The sequence below is a fragment of the Triticum dicoccoides genome, chromosome 7B (genome assembly GCF_002162155.2).
Source record: "Triticum dicoccoides isolate Atlit2015 ecotype Zavitan chromosome 7B, WEW_v2.0, whole genome shotgun sequence".
Lineage (NCBI taxonomy): Eukaryota > Viridiplantae > Streptophyta > Magnoliopsida > Poales > Poaceae > Triticum > Triticum dicoccoides.
Genome location: NC_041393.1, coordinates 32384411 through 32401386, shown reverse-complemented (window position 1 = coordinate 32401386; position 16976 = coordinate 32384411). Strand labels below are relative to the sequence as shown.

The following is a 16976-nucleotide window of genomic DNA, read 5'->3' as shown; positions in this document are numbered from 1 at the left end:
ATATATATATATATATATATATATATATATATATATATTACATCATTTGACCGATAACATACGGTTCCTCAGTGTTGACGTTTTCGTTTTTGAGTCAGCTTCTTTCCCTTCTTGTTCGTCGAAGAATAATTGAGCCCCTCATTGTGACTTTGCCTTTTCCATGGAGTACGATTTTTCTTAGGTAATGTAGTATTGATTCTTCTTTTGACGTATACTTCATCATCATCGTCATCTTCCCTCATTGGGTTGTCGTACTGATCATAGTCTTCCTCGTTGGTGACACCATCCATTCCAATGATGTTCCTTTTGCCTCTCCTTACGACAACACGGCTGGGATTGCGTGGGTCGGTTATGAAGAAGCATTGTGTCACGTGCTTAGCGTGTACCCATGGCTCATTTTTTGCGATAGCGTTCACGGTAGCGCTCTTGGCGTCGGGTATAGTCATGGTAGTGAAAATCCGGTTTTCTCTTTCGACATTCTTAGCCCATCTGACACGGAACATCGTCGTGTTGTGCATTCCAGAGTAGTCAAGCTGCCAGATCTCCTCGACCCTTCCATAAAATCGTTCAGTTGCGCTGTTGTCGCTGCCGGTCATGCATTCCATCGTCACCCCTGAGTTCTGAACATCACTGTCCATATCTTTGGCCTCCGTGTAGAATGTGTATCCGTTGATATCATATGCCTGATAGGTTACGAGGTTGGGCGAGGGGCCATGTGCTAAGGCGTATATGAGCAGTCCGTCCTTAGAGCCCTCCTCCGGGGGATTAGCAATAATATGCTCTTTGAACCAATGCAGGAAAGTGGAGTTGTGCTCTCTAGTAACTTCGGCGTCCGTCCTGCATACCCCCCGGTCACGATACTTCTTTGCGATAATTTCTTTATGCAGTGCCACGAAAGGATCTACCTCGTCTAGGTGTTGTAGCACTACCAAGTTTCCTCTTCCAAAGTCGCTGCGTCGATCTGAGTATGCCACGTGCAGTTCCCTGCAACCGTTGCAGTGACCTTCTCCTTCGAGCCTCCCATCGTGCTTGTTAACGGGCAAACCAACACTAACACCAGGCGGCTGGTCTGCGCCATATAGAAAATTATCACAGAAAGAGATGCACTCTTGTGTCACATAGCCCTGGACGATGCTTCCATCTGGACGGGACATGTTACGAACGAATCCTTTGATGATCCCATTCATCCTCTCAAACGACATCATGTTGTGCAGGAAAGACGGCCCCAGGTCTATTATGTCATCCACAATATGGACACACAGATGCACCATCACGTCAAAGAACGCGGGTGGGAAGTACATCTCAAGCTCATTTAGTATCACAACGATCTCTTCCTGTAGCCTTCGGAGCTGCTTCACACTGATCGACTTTCGAGAAATGACATCAAAAAAGTTGCAGAGACCAATAAGCGTGTCATGGACGTGCTTGTCCATTATCCCTCTAAGTGCAACAGGTAGTATCTGCGTCATCATCACATGACAGTCATGGGACTTCATCCCGCTGAACCTTTTCTTGTCCGTGTCTAGATATCTGCTTATCTTGTCACAGTAACCGGAACTAACTTTGACTCTGGTAAGGCACTTAAAGAATTGATCGATCTCAGCCTGACTTAAGGTGAAGCAAGAAGGGGGGCAATAATCCTCTTTCTTTATTTTCTTGCCCTTTTTCTCCCGTGCCTCTGTCTCCGTCTCTGTCTCGTCTGACATTTTACGGGGCGGCATGTGCAGATCTTCCCTCATTTTCAAATCTTGCAAGTCTTTTCTTGCCTTCGGCCCATCCTTGGTCTTATCCGGCATGTTCATCAGTGTTGCGAGCAAGCTCTCAAGGACATTCATACAAATATGCATTTGATCAAGGCAATGAGGTGTATCGAGTTTGTGCCAGTACTACAAGTCCCAGAACACAGACCTCGTCTTCCATACCTTTAGTAGCGGCTCCAGCGCCTTTCTCATCGTCTTTCCCGACGCGGGGCACTCCTTCCAGTTTTTCAACAGCTCATCGATTTCGGCACCGCTCCGCTTACATGGAGGTCCTCGATGCTCAGCATGACCATTGAATAGATCTCCATGGTTTCTCCATGGGTCGTCCTGTTCGAGCCATCTTCGATGCCCCATGTACACGATTTTCCCAGACCCGCCATCTTTCCTTGACGTTAGCTACTGAGACGTTGTATCATCCATGCACCGCATGCATCCGCAATATCCATGGCACACCTGGCCTGCCACATATCCGTAACCGAGATAGTCCTGCACTGTCGTGATCAGCGCGGCTCTCATGTTGAAATACTCGCCTTTGCTGGCGTCCCATGTCTTGGCCGGTGTTTTCCATAACGTGTCTAACTCCTCTTGAAGTAGCCCCAGATACAAATTAATATTATTTCCTGGTTATTTGAGATGCTCATCGAGGCTAGTGTCGGTCCATTTGTTTTTAGCCTTCGTCCTCAGGAGTTGGAGCGTGAAACTCAAGCGGGTCACCTCAGGATTGCAACCATCATACAATGGAGTGTTCGAGTCTACCACCAGTTGCTCCAGCTTAGCCTCCTCTCTAGAAGCAGCTCTCTCAGTACTCGTCTCCTTGCGAAGCAATGCTTGAACATGAGGGTCCCGCACAATTGAACTTAGTACCGACGAACTCTGCTGCGTGGAGTCCATGTCGTTCTCTCCGCCAACATGTCCGGCCCCTTCTCCTCCGCCATGTCTGGCCTCTTCCCCACCACCATTATCGATCATCTCTTCGTCTTGCCCCGTGTCATCATTGCCTGCCCCGTTGGCATCCTCAACATTGTCATCCTCATCTTCAATTATCCACCGAGTATAGCCATCCATGAAACCAGTCATGAGCAGGTGCGCTTCGACACGACCATCGTCATGGGGGTCGAGCCAAACTATTCCTTTGCTTTTTTGACACGGACATAAAACCTCTGTCCGGTTATTTTCTTTCATGTCCTGCACCGCCGACCGCAACCACCTGTCCACCATCGTTCCACTAACCATCGTCAACTCTGCACGGTAATAATAAACAAATTGATTATAAAAATGCGTGCATGCATCAAAGTCATACAAAAATTCAGCATGACCTTCCTTAAAAATAGGACATATATAGATCTAGAGTTTGCCCGGAATTCGCCGAAATGGAAATAAATCGACATTTCGGCAAAACATAGGCAACTCAAAAGCACAATTTGGTGTCAACTCATGCCACACACACAATTTCCATAAACATATCACACACACATAAACATATTTCCATTTTGCAAAAGCATGAAATTTTAATCACCTCTATCTCGAAATCGAGCACACGGTGGAGATGATGATGTAGGGAGATCAAAAGTGCACAAAGCTCTTCTTGACAAAGATAGATCTAGTTAGGGGCAAATAGGTCACTTAACTAAATGCTAAATCTACCTAGCTACCTAATTTGGGAGGAGACAACTTCAACTAGTGGAGGGGGAAGGAAAAAGAGAAAGGAGATGCATTAATGGAGGTGGTGTAGTTAGGTAGGAGTAATGAAGAGAGAGAAAGGTAGATAGAAGAGGGAGAGTAATGGGGGAGAAGTATTGAGGAAGATGAAGAGTGAGAGTGGGAGGATGTGGGAGGTAGGGGAAAGGGAAGAGAGGGGGGGGAGGACGGGTGGGGAAAGGTGGTGGGTTGGTGCGGATTAGCAGTAGCGCGGGACGTAAAACGCGTTGCTGATAAGAAAGTAGCAGCAGGGCGCTTTCGGCACAAGCGCTACTGCTAACCGGGACCAAAAGTGTGCCCAATTTGAAAATTAGCAGCATCGACCTCAGAAAAACCACGCTACTACTAGAGCTTAGCAGTAGCGCGGCTCGCGGCACCGCGCTGCTGCTAAATGTAGTTTGGTGGGCACTGTCGGTCGATATTTGTACCAGCGCGGGTTACACCGAGCACGCTACTGCTAAACACTTGTCAGTAGCGGGTTTTCCACACCCACACTACTGCTAATTAGCAGCAACGCTCCTTTTTGAGCCGCGCTGCTGCTGAGATTCTGTGTATAGGGTTTTCCCTAGTAGTGTCACGGCATGGCCGACTAGAGAGCGCCGCGCCTCCCGCACGACCTCGATGGTCGCCGGAGTCACGGTCAAGACCTGGCCGCCCCATGACTGTCTCTTCATCGCCCCCCAGTTGAGGCCTGTTGAAGAGTGTCGTGTCACCACACACGGGCTTGCAGAACCCCGAGAACCTGGTTGTCGGGGTGTGGCCGACCTGAGAATGCCGTGCCTCTTGCACGGGCTCACTGGTCGCCAGCATCATGGTTGGGACGTGGCCCACCATATGCGTCATTGCCGTGCCTCTTGGCACGGGCTTGTTGGGTCCCGAGGATGTCGGCGACGCCTTTGCCGTGCCAACTTGCACGGGCTTGTCGGGTCCCGAGGATGTCGGGGCCGCGATTGCCGTGCCAACTTGCACAGGCTTGACCAGCGTCACAAGGGACGTGGTTGCCGGGGTGTGGCTCCCCCACACCCGGGTCTTCATCTCCTCCCAGTCGTAGGCCCCCGAGAACGCTGTTGCCGGGGAGAGCACTACCGATGTCGGGAGGGGATTATTTGAAGAGCTCCGTGCCTCCCGCACGGACTTGACGGTTGCTGGCACCATGGTCGAGAAGGTGTTGCGCCCTCTTGCACAGCTTCGATGCTTGTCGGGACCATGCTCTCTGGAGGCGCTGCGCCCTCCTGCATGGCCTTGACGCAAGTCATCATCATTGCTGGACCAGCGTCCTCTTCAGCCTGCACGAGATTTGCCGCGGCTGCGGCATCCTCGTCAGCCATCCTCTTGCGGCACTCATGGGCCCAGTGGCCCTTGATGCTGCAATATCGACACTTGTCTCGATCGTCGTTGCCGGCACCTCGTCCAGCTCCGCCTTGGGTGCTACCGCCGCCTTTGCCGGTGCTGCCTCCACTACTCGGGGCACCGCCACCACGTCCTTGACGCTTCCTCGCCTCCCAGTTCTTCGAGAATAGGAGTTGTCCACCGTAGAAGCTCTCGCGACCGTCGTCAAGGCAGTCCTCAACCACCCGCAACCGGCCCGTGAGCTCCTCGTTGGAGAGCTCACTCAGGTCAAGCAAAGTCTCGATGGGGACCGCTACCTGAGCGAAGCGAGGTGGCACGACGCGGAGAAATTTTCGCACGACTCTCGCGTCGTCCATGGTGTCGCCGAGCGCGCAGAGCTGCGACGCAAGGCTAGAGATCTGCATGGCGAAGTCGTCGACGAGCTTGCCCTCCTTCAAGGCGATGTTCTCGAAGTCCGCCCGCAGCTTCTGCGCGTTCGCCTCGCGCACGCGGTTGCTGCCAAGGCGCTGGGTACGGATGGCTTCCCACGCCTCCTTGGTGCTTGCCTTTGCCGCGAGCATGCCGTGCATCTCCGGCGGCGTGGCGCGCATGAGTGCCACCACGGCTTTCCAGTCCTCCTTTCTCTCGACCAGGTCGTCCTCCATGGGAACCTAGAGGCTCGCCGAATGGAGGTTGCACTCCATGATCAACACCCACTCGCTGTAGTTCGAGCGCGTCAGCATTGGGAAGGTGATGGGTACGCTACCACTGATTGCGGTCTCGCGCACGATCTCCCTAACCACGACCTCACCGCGATGGCCATGCCTGGACCGGCTGCGCCCTCGCCACTCCTCCGGAGGCGGCGACTAGGAGCCGTCCTGTGATGGCCGCGACTTGAAACCACCCGAGGTGGTGCGTTGCTGCATTCCTTTTGCACCGGCCATGGCTACTGCAACTTGGGGCTCTGATGCCAATTGTTAGCCCAAACTAGTCTTGGCTAGCTAGTATCCTCAGGAACGAACTACAGTAGCAAGACACTCACTGAAGCAGCAGACACACACGTACTAGCAAGAGCGTAGCTCACTTGCTTCTGCACTGAATATGCGCACACACACGTGAGAGAGGAGTACTACTTGAGGCTTAGATGGATTGAAATGGAATGGCCTAATTACAAGTGAAGGAGCCGGGTCCTTTTATAGGCCGGGCTGGACGTGCACACAGCACACACAAGTTGTGTACTTGCACACACACGCTTAGGGCATCTCCAGCCGTTGGCCCTCCAGGGGGTGTCAAAAAGCGCCGCCTGGGGGTGAGCCGGCGCAAAAAATGACCCTGGGGCGAGTCGGCCCCTAGCCGTCGGCCTGCAGGGCCGCCCCTAGGCGCGTATTAAAGAAAGATGAGACGTTCGGCGAAGTTATGAATGAAAACTAGTTAAATTTCAGCTAAACATGGCAAATTTCGTCTAAACATGGCAAATTTCGGCGAAATTCGCCATTTTCATGACATTAACCTAATCTAAAAAAAGAAAGGGGCTGAAGTCGTCGCCGCCATCGTCGTCGTCGGCGGCCTTCTCCTTGACGCGGGCGCCCCTGCTGGACCCGGCGTCGCCATGGCGGACTGACGGCGGCGCGTCGTCGTCGTCGTCGTCGCTGTCGCGTAGGACGACGACCCCGTCTTCATCGCGGCCTCGTCGGCGCTCTTCGAAGCGGCGCAGGACGGCGCGCTGGCGCTCCTTCACCTTCTCCCGGCGCGCCTTCTCCATCGCAATGGAGTCCTGGCGCGCCCATTCTAGGGCCGCGTCGTCGTCGTCAAACTCCGCCTTCACCGGCGCAAGCCCCGGCTCCGTCTTCACCGGCGCCAGCCCCGGCTCCGTCTTTGGCTTGACGAAGCGCGGAGGAGCTGACGAGGACGAGGCGCGCCGGCCGCCCTCGTTGATGACGATGCCGGCGCTGCGAGTGCGTCGGCCGAGCGGCGACTCCGCCGCGGGCTCAGGCGAGTGGAGGCCGCTGGCTTTTATAGCCGGGCCGCGCCCGTGTGTACGCGTGCGAGGGAAGGGAGGCGTCGGCGCGCCGCCCCGTGAAGCGCCGCCCGTGAGGAATCAATGGCAAGGCTGACCGGTGGCAGCCTTGCCATTGATTCCCCGCGGGAACCGAGGCCGTTGGGGGAAGACGAGGCGCCGAGTCGCTGACGCGGCTGGCCCGCGTCTTTTTCGCGCCAAAACAGCTCGCCCCGGCGCCCCCAGGCGCCCCCCAGCGCGCCGGGTTCGGGCTGGGTCCGCCGGCGCTGTTTTCGGCCCAAGCCAGCAAAAATCGGGCTCCTGAGGGCGCGACTGGGCTGTTTTTTCGGCGCCGGCGTGAAAAAATCGCCTGGGAAGGCTTTCCTGAAGGCGCGGCTGAAGATGCCCTTAGACTTTTGAGCTAGGTAAAGTCTACTACTATTCTCCTCCTCGGGCTTTTTACTAGAGAAAGCCAACTACTACTTAGTTACTTCTCTACTTTAGTCTTTTGCCCAGATAAAGCCTACATGCTACAAAGCCTTCATCCAAGAAAGTCTACATGCAGCGACTGGGTTTGATCAACAGCCACCAGCTCCCGCTCTTCGCCGCGCAGGTCACGGAGCTCGCGGACGGCATCTTCGTCGGTTTCGTCTGCAACCACGCGCTAGCCGACGGGACGACCTTCTGGGGATTCCTCAACGTGCTGGCTGAGATTGCGCTCGCCAGGCTAGCGCCTCCGGGAGCTCCAGCGTCGCGCCGGCGGCCATTGTTCGGGCGCTGGTCTGCCAACGGCGGGTCCTGCTGCCGTGCGCGGATCCGTCGGAGCTCGTCCAAAGGCCGGCGCGGAGAGCAAATGATTCACTTTCGGTGGATAGCTCCTTATTGGCTGCTCCCGGCGTCAAATTCACAGGCAAACATACACATGGCCCTCGCCTTCTTGGGCCCGTCTTGTAAAGCGTTGGGTATGTTTCAAAATGTTCATGAATTTTAAGAACAATTCACAAATTCATTCCTAAAATGATCTGTTCCCTATGTCCCAAAATTCTTGTTGTGCCTTTAGTTATAATTTGAACTAAAACCATGACAAAAATTCTGGAACAGCGGGAGTATAATTTGGAAAAAATTTAAAAAAATTGAAACTAATTCATGAATTCTAAAAACTGTCCCCATATTTTAAAAATATTCTGGAATTGAAAATAGTTTTTAATTTTGTAAAAATTCTTGTGAATCCCTAAAAATGTTTGCTAAATGTTAGAAAATCGCGAATTAAAAACATTAGATAATTTAAAACGTATTCTAATTAAAAAATGTTCCTGCATTTTTCAAATTTCATGAATTTTATACAGAAAAAATAAAGGAATGGAAAACACGAAAACTGAAAATAAAAAACTTTAGGAAAAAGAAAGGGATAGGAAAAGTCCAGAAAAAACCCAAATAAACCGTAAACACAAAGAAAGAAAACAAAACAAAAAAGAGCCAGAAATAAAAATAAAAGAAACAGATAGAACTGAAACACAGAAAACCTAGAAAAAACCACCAAAGGAAGAAACAGAACGGAAAACATTGATGTACGTAGCACTTGTTGTCTAGTTGGTCGGACCATGGATCGACACTATGCCCGTCATGTCGACACTTGAACACGAGCATGAATTACGATTTGGCATGTTTTTCTAGTGAACGGTCCCAAATTATTGACAAACTAATGAGAATATATCAAATCGCGAAAAAGAGGCACACACAAGCACAAGAAAGGTTCTTGATAAAACTAAAAGTTATATAAAAAATCTTCGAGTCATCCACTCTAACTTCACATTTTGCATCTTGACATTTCTCTGGAACACCAATAAAAATTCACGGAAAACCAAACCTGGACAGGCTGAACTAACCTTAAAAGGTTTGAAGAGTTGCTTGAGTCGTCCACCCCAATAGGCGAGAACTTATTATTGTTGAATGCATTGTGGGCGGGGACATACTATCAAGGAAAATTTTCGCGAGCACAAAAGAACAAAGCATGAGGATTACTGACCAAACCAAACTTGAGAACACCGAATGCTCCTATTCATCGTATATCCAAAATGTAGGGTGGACCGGTCAACCTAGCACTTCGTGCACCTGGACCACCGAATTGTAGGGTTGGGCAATGGATTTTCTGCTACAGTTTTCAGCCTTTTTCCCCGGAAAATATGACATTCAATATGAATATTATTGTGGAAAAGTTGACCAATTCTTAAAAATGTTCATGATCTTCCAAAAATGTTCAGCTTTTTAAATGTTCACAAGTTATTTTAAAACTTTCATACTTTTCTTCAAAAAAATAAGAATTTAAAATGTTCAAGTTTTTTTATAAAAGTACATCATGAATTTTTAAAAATTAAGATTTTGTAAAAGATGCTCGGTTTTTTAAAGTATTCATAAATTATTAAAAACTAAAAGAAACAAGAAACAAAAAAGCAACTGAAACTAGTAGGAGTAAACAACAGAGAAGGCCGAAGAAAAAAAAACTTTTGAACGCCTTGGGGTAAGTCATGTCAAGACGAACTCGTGCTGTTTTTGCAAAAAGAAAATGACCCAAATATATTATAAAGGTTCACCAGAATTACCAAGCATCCTAAACATAATTAAAAAAATACATCGAGGCCCCTGGACCACCGAAGGACCACTACCGTCTTCAGGTTGAACCACCGACATGTTGTTGCCGCCGCTCCCGTACCGAAGCGGGCTTGGTCTTGTCTGACAGTCAGAAAGTCTTCGTGCACGTGCCCCTAAGGACCAGCGCCTTGGAGCCGCAGTTGTCGCCGTTGACCCTTGAATCGATCAAAGAACCTGCATCAAATCTACCATTGCATATGCATGACGAGAAACCTTAACCTCACAGTCCCAAGGAGCCGGCGAAAATCTATGCCGGAGCTCCATGTAATCCGTCATGATGGATGAACTCGAGGAGGGTCGAAGCTCAAAGACCAACTCAGAAATGAAACGCCGCCCCTACAAGGACTAACATCCTAACCTATCTACTAGCCGGAACATGTCAACCCGAATAAATAGCTTCAGACAAAGAGGATGAAAAAAAAACTTACAAGCCCTTGTGGATTTGGGTATCTGAATTCTTACGGGACTGAATTTTCAACGCACCAAGAAAGTGTGCTAGTTCAGACTTTATATATGCTTCATAATGTTCATAACAAGATCTGAAGACAAACTGTTATCAGATCGAAGTAAATAGTGAAGGATGATTTGTAATTCTTGCTTCCACGTTGCAGTTTGCCACAGTTCGCAAGAGCAACAAGGAAGGGGACTGGGAACAGAGAATTCAGACAGAGCTTGCTATTTCATTGACTGACGAAACACTCAGACAAGCGCCTTGGTTTATACACCCGCCCACACACCACACCACAAGCGCCTCCTATATATATTCAGGCCTCAGCCACACCACACCACACCAATGCCCAACAACGACACGCACACGGACAGGCTGTGCCAACACACACACACAAACGCTCTCACTCACATGTCACATATCTGTCTGCACTGACACACACGTAGAGAAAATTTGTAGGGAACGCGACGACGGCCACAACATGATCTAGTTCCGTTTGTTGGATCTACTTTCAGACAGCACTCATCACATGCCGTGACGATGGAGTTCTGACTTTGTTTGATGGGCATGGCATTTGCTTCCTTCATTTTGCAGATGCTTTTAGAAATTCCAGCCTGCAGGTACATTGATTCATCACATTAGCGTTTACATTATACCTGAATATTGCCAGCATATCACCCACCCAATTTGTAGGGAGATTTACCAGGGTAAACGTTCATGCGGATTTGCTTCGCAGCTTGGGTTTTCCCGACGCTCTATCATCAAATAGTGGTATATGAATTCTGACAGGAGTTGAAAGCAAGATAGTTGTAGGTAAATCAGTATCTACTAGTCTGATAACCAATTTCCTTGAAGATTACAGAGAGAGATGCAAATGAAGATGAAGAAAACATGTTGTCATCGCATCAAAGCAATTTTGGTGTTGATCTATGATGCAGAACAGATGTTTAGATAGATAAAGTACTGAGCTGAGTTGATGTGTCACAGATAATTATCACTAGAAATCTGCAGTAAACTGCTACCACGCCTCCAGCTGGAGCAAGCAGATTAACACTAGGCACTAGCAGGAAGTATTAGAGGTGTCACTGGACTAGGATTGTCAGTACTGGCACTAGCAGCAGGAAGTACTAGAGATGTCACTGGATTGGAAGTTTACCTCTTTATGCCATTTCGGTGATCGTTGAGACGGGCACAGAGCAGTAAGCAACAAGATATACTTGTCCAAAAAAAGGCAGATACTTGTCTAAAAATGTGTACAGAATGTGGCATCGAGACCGAAGATCAAAAGATTTCGGAATCAGAAGATCCTATGAATCCCAAAAAAAGTAACCAGTTGGGAGGTACTTATATTATACTGGAATATAGCACGATGAAAGATATAGTTATCTAAACCATAATAACACAAGGAAAGGACTTGTGTCATACACACCTCAGTTATCGTCAGTCAGACTTGGAGTGAGCACAGGAGGGGAGGAGCCTTCTTAGAAACTTCTTTCCACTGGTTTCTGCTTCTGCTTCTGCTATAATTGTGGACTCTGCTTCTGCTTCTGCTATAATTGCGGATTCGCCTTTTGGAGCTCCAGTTCTGAATCGTGACTTATCTGGGATAGGGAGCAAGTGGTGGAAATACTCCCCACAGACAAGGGACTATTTGCAATTTACACGCAAATACAAATTCGTACTGACATCTACATGTAGAGAAATTGGATCAAGACATATCTGCCTGCACTAACGCACACGTATCTAGACAAATCTAAGACGAGTAATATGGATTGGAGGGAGTAGGGAACGCGGCAGCATGATCTAGTTCCGATTGTTGCATCACCTTTCAGACAACATTCATCACATGCCGTGATGATGGAGTTCTGACTTTGCTTGTCAGGCATGGAGTTGCTTCTTTCATTTTGTGTGGATGCTTTCAGAAATGCCAACCTGCAGGTACATTCATTCATCACATTAGCGTTGCATTATACCTGAATATTGTCAGCATATCATCCACCCTGATTTGTAGCGAGATTTACCAGGGTAAACGTTCATGCGGATTTGCTTCTCAGCTTGGGTTTTGCTGACGCTTTATCATCAAAAGGTGGCATCTGAATTCTGACAGGAGTTCAAAGCAAGATAATTGTAGGTAAATCAGTATCTAGTATGATAACCAATTTCCTTGATGATCACAGAGAGAGATGCAAATGAAGATGATGAAAACATGTTGGCATCGTATCACATTAAGTAGCGTCATCAAAGCAATTTTAGTGTTAATTTACGATGCAGAACAGATGTTTATAACTAGATAAAGTACTGTGCTGAGTAGATATGAGCAGAGGTAATTATCATGGGCAATCTACAGTAAACCACAACTGCAAGGAATCAACGTCTCCAGCTGGAGCAAGCAGATTAACACTAGGAACTAGCTGGAAGTACTAGAGATGTCATTGGATTAGGATTGAAGTACTAGAGATGCGCAGCAACAGATTAACACTGGCACTAGCAGGAAGTACTACCTCCGTCCGGGTTTATTAGGCCCCTCTTATTTTGGGCTGAAGTTTGATCAAAGATTTAACTAAACAAATGTAAAATATATGTCACAAAAATTATACTACCAGAAACCTCTTTCGAATACAGATCAAAAAATATACTTTTTGTAACATATACTTTATATTTTGTTAGTCAAATAGATGGTCAAACTTTGTCCTAAAATATGAGGGGGCCTAATAAATCCGGACGGAGGGAGTACTAGAGATGTCACAGGATTGGAAGTTTACCTTTTAATGCTAATTTTGGTGATCGTTGAGACAAGCACAGAGCAGTACGATATACTTGTCCAAAAAAGGCAGATACTTGTCCAGAAAATGTGTACAAAATGTGGCACCGAGACCGCAGATCAAAAGATTTCAGAATCAGCAGATCCTATAAAACCAAAAAAAAGGTAACCAGCTGGGAGTTATTTATATAGTTATATTATAATAGCACGAGGAGAAATACTTAAATAAACCATAATAGCACAAGGACAGGACTTGTGACATACGCACCCTAGTTATCTTCAGACTTCGAGTGAGCACAGGCGGGAAGGAGCCTTCTTAGAAACTTATGTCCACTGGTTTCTGCTTCTGGTGCTGTAATTGTGGATTCTGCGTCTGCTTCTGAAGTTCCAGTTCTGGATCCTAATTTGACTGGGATATTGACCAAGTGCTGGAAATACTCCCCACCTTCTCTGCATCGTCTTTCCAATTCGGGGCATCGCACTACTTCTAGGCTGCCGAGGGATGGCAACCGTTGAAGGAGACCATTCGGGAATTCCTCTACCGCTGGACACCACTTGATACTCAAAGTCCGAAGAGAAGTGAGGCCATTCATCCCATCAGGTAACCCTTTCAGGCTGCTGCAGTTATGCACCAGTAGCTCCCTCAGCTTTGCCAGATCTCCAAGGTTCGAAGGCAAAGCCTCCAAACCTCGGTAGCCTCTAATCCACAAAGTTTCAAGGAATGTAGGCAGCCTTGGAAGCGAAAGCGGAAGAATCTCCTCCTCGGACCTTGAAAAAGCCATCCCCTCAATAGTCAGGACTTTAAGAATGGGGCTCAATGGAAAACTTGCAAGCTTAGGGCAATCCCAGATTTCTAGCTCTTCCAGCACCGGGAATATCACTAATCCGTCAATAGCCACCCCTGCACTGTTTTCTGCCCATCCCTCTAGACTATGTATCCCTATCAAGCTCATCTTCTTCAACTTTGGGAAAACCTGTAGAGGGGTATTGTATCCTCCACCTTCTATGCAAAGATTAACACATAATGTCTTCAGGTTATGGATGTTGCATAAGTCTAAGTACTCGAGTGAGGGTGACAACCATACTACAGGTATATTTTTACACCTTCGCCAGTTCATAATTATGAATTTTCTTAAGCATTGAAACTTCTGAGGATCTCTTGTCCATTGTGGTATTTCTAGGCCACCATATCCATAAAACTCCAATATTTGGATCTCGCTATGAGGTTCTAGATGCTGGAGCACTTCTTCCTCATTACATAATGCCTCATTATCGACTTCGCCATATTTTGTAAGGCCCCAAGAGAACAATAACTCACTCAGATTTTGCATCTGCTGGAGGTTGGCTTCTTGTGCATGCTTTACACTCTTTATTTTTGTCAGGCTATACAGTTCCAGTTTATTGCTAAGGTGTCTCAGGTCTTTGAGCTCCTCAATACCACAACCATCTGTATTATCAACGACAAATGTTGTTAGTGTTTGAAGGTTGTTCAGTCGACCAATATTTCGAGGCATCCTCTCCAACGACCGACATCCAAAAAGATAAAGATGTATGAGGTTTCTCAGATTTATCATCATGTCTTCTGGTATTTCTTTTAGCCACTGGCAATCATTGAGCCTCAACGTTTGCAAGCTATACAATAGACATATTGAATCTAGCAACCTAACGTTGAGGTCACTATTGGAGAGGTCAAGATACCGCAAATGTTTTGCATTTACAGTCTTGTAACTAGTGCACCACTCACTCTGCCAATGCAATGCTCGTAATGATACTTGTGGCAGACATTTAAAATCCATTTCGCGTACATCTGAAGGAGCTAACAAAGTACGGAGAGATGTTTTCCCATCGAACAACCCACATATCTTTTCTAATTTAACCTCTGGCATTTGCAGGTGACAGACATTGTTTACCAATGCTTTCTGTTCAACTAGTTCTTCTATGGTAGCACATTCATTGCTAACATCACTTGCTAAGTCATGCATTAAGTCATGCATTTTACACACCAGTGTCTCATATTTTGAGCTATCAACATAAATACCAGATTTGGCTACAACTTTCACATCTTGTAGGAAGGATCTCCAAGCCAATTCATGGAAAATGAATTCTCCTTTCTGTGTTAAATTCATTGTTCTCTCCTCTTGAATAAATCCATTTGCCATCCATAGTTGGATCAACATATCCTTCTGCATCTCATAATCCTTGGGGAAAAGTGCACAAAATGCAAAACATTGCTTCATTTCAGATGACAGGTGTTTGTAGCTCAATGTAAGTATGGGCATGACCTCACACTTGCCTCCAACATTATCACCAATGTTACTTTCTTCGATGGCCCTCCATTCCCGTACTTGTTGCTTTGAACTCAGCAATCCACCCATTGTCTTCAGAGCAAGAGGCAACCCCCCACATTTATTGACAATATGCCTTCCAATGGTGACTAACTTTGCTTGCTCCTCTACACCATCGCTAAATGCTTTCTTCGAAAACAATTCCCATGAATCTTCTTCACCCAGACAAACTAGTTTAAGAGGCTGAATGGTGCACATTATAGAGGCCACTTGCTTGCTTCGACATGTGACCACTATGACACTTCCTGGTCCACCAGCACAACACAATAGTGGTTTTAGTTCATCCTCCCACAACTTCTTTTCTTCATTCCATACATCATCAAGAACAAGAAAAAACCTCTTCTGGACAATGACTTCGCCAAGTTTCTTCTGCAATAGTTCGATCTGTCAGCCTGGTCACAAGTTCCATTAGCCAATTTAATGATGGATTTCACAATAGCAGAAACATCAAAATTGTCTGACATGCAGTGCCACATCTTCAACTGGAAATACTGCTGGACCTTTTGGTCGTTGTACACCATCTTAGCAAGTGTCGTCTTGCCAAGACCTCCCATACCAAAGATGGGCAGCACTTGAACCTTCTGCTGATCCTGCTGGTCTAGCAGCAGCTTCACCACCCTCTCCTTGTCATCATCTCTTCCAAAGATGTTGGTAGACTCGTCCAGTTTGGAGCGTGTCTCCCGCCTAGGAAGTTGCGGCTCCTGCCGATGGACAGAATTCTCAAGACCAAACATATTCATCTCCTTAACTAGCTCCTTGATCTTATCGAGGACTCCCTTGAGCTTCCTGCTCATGGCGAAACGGAAGAGCAGCGGGCTGTGGTATGTGACATAGCTGAGTACCTTGCGGGAAGTGGACTTGCCGATCCGGGTTTCACGGCGTAGCCCCTCATATTGAAAGTCGTCGAGGACGTCGTCGGCTTCGTAGGCCACGACCTTGAGCTTCTCCATCCAGCTCCTGAGATAGGCATTGCTCTGGCTCCTTTCCTCCGCGTTGGTCAGCTTGCACTGGACGGCCAGCAGATGGCGCTCCAGCGTTTCACGGTCATCGTCCAGACCACACATCCGGGTCACGGTCTGGACGAGCGTGTCTGTGGCCTTGCCAGCCACACCACGCACCAAAGGGAGAAGCAGTGATTCTGCCATTGTCTTGCAGACCGGAGGAAGAAGAAGCTGCAACACGTGAAAGAAGGGAAGAGAGATTAAGGCATTAAGCACAGACAGATCAGGAACAACCGAAGAAATACAGAGAACACCCAAGAATTGATCGTAGCATGTACCTCAGCAACACCAAAATGGAGCAGATCCAAATTGGTAAAAGGGCAAAGATATCTCCCCGTGGAGCTCTGTCGCCAAGGCTCCTATGGGGTGCTGCGGTTGGTGAATTGAGAAGGAAGGCAAGTGGTGATAAACTTAAGCAAGAGTTGGGGTAAAAGCGACGCGGGTTTTCCGTGGCTTGGATACCGTGTGTACACAGCTCGGTGCTTTCGCATCTGCTCAGCCCGCATGCTATGCTCTCTTTCCTGGCAACGCTGCGAAATTCAACTTGCCAATATCATATACGTAGTGGTTAGTTGGTGGAAGAGATAGACACAATAGCTACCAAACAAAGTGTACGTTGGGGGTGGTTTCCACTTGCTAATATCATACTTCCACTTGCGTGTGGATCTAGAGAAGCCAAACATAATAGCTACGAGTACTAAATAAAGCGCTCGAGGGAGTTTCCACTTGCTAATATCATGCAGTACTTCGGTGTAGAGACACGTACTAAACAAAGAGTTGGAGGGATTTTGAACATTTTGAAGGGTTCCACATATATTGCGAGTGAAGAGATGACATTAAATGGCATGTTAAGCAAGTTCATGAAAGGTAGAATTTTTTAGCCATTTTTCATAAGGGCACCGATAGGCGCCGGTGCGCCGGCCGAATCGTTTGGCCGGTCCAGCCCGGACCGTTCGATTTGAGCCACGCAGCCGCTGGATCCCAAGCAA

General features: G+C 47.6%; 1 pseudogene; it reads right to left on the bottom strand.

Moving 5' to 3' along the window:
* Positions 1–10003: 10003 nt before the first annotated feature.
* Positions 10004–16437, bottom strand: LOC119337567 (annotated as a pseudogene).
* Between the last annotated feature and the right edge of the window lie 539 nt (positions 16438–16976).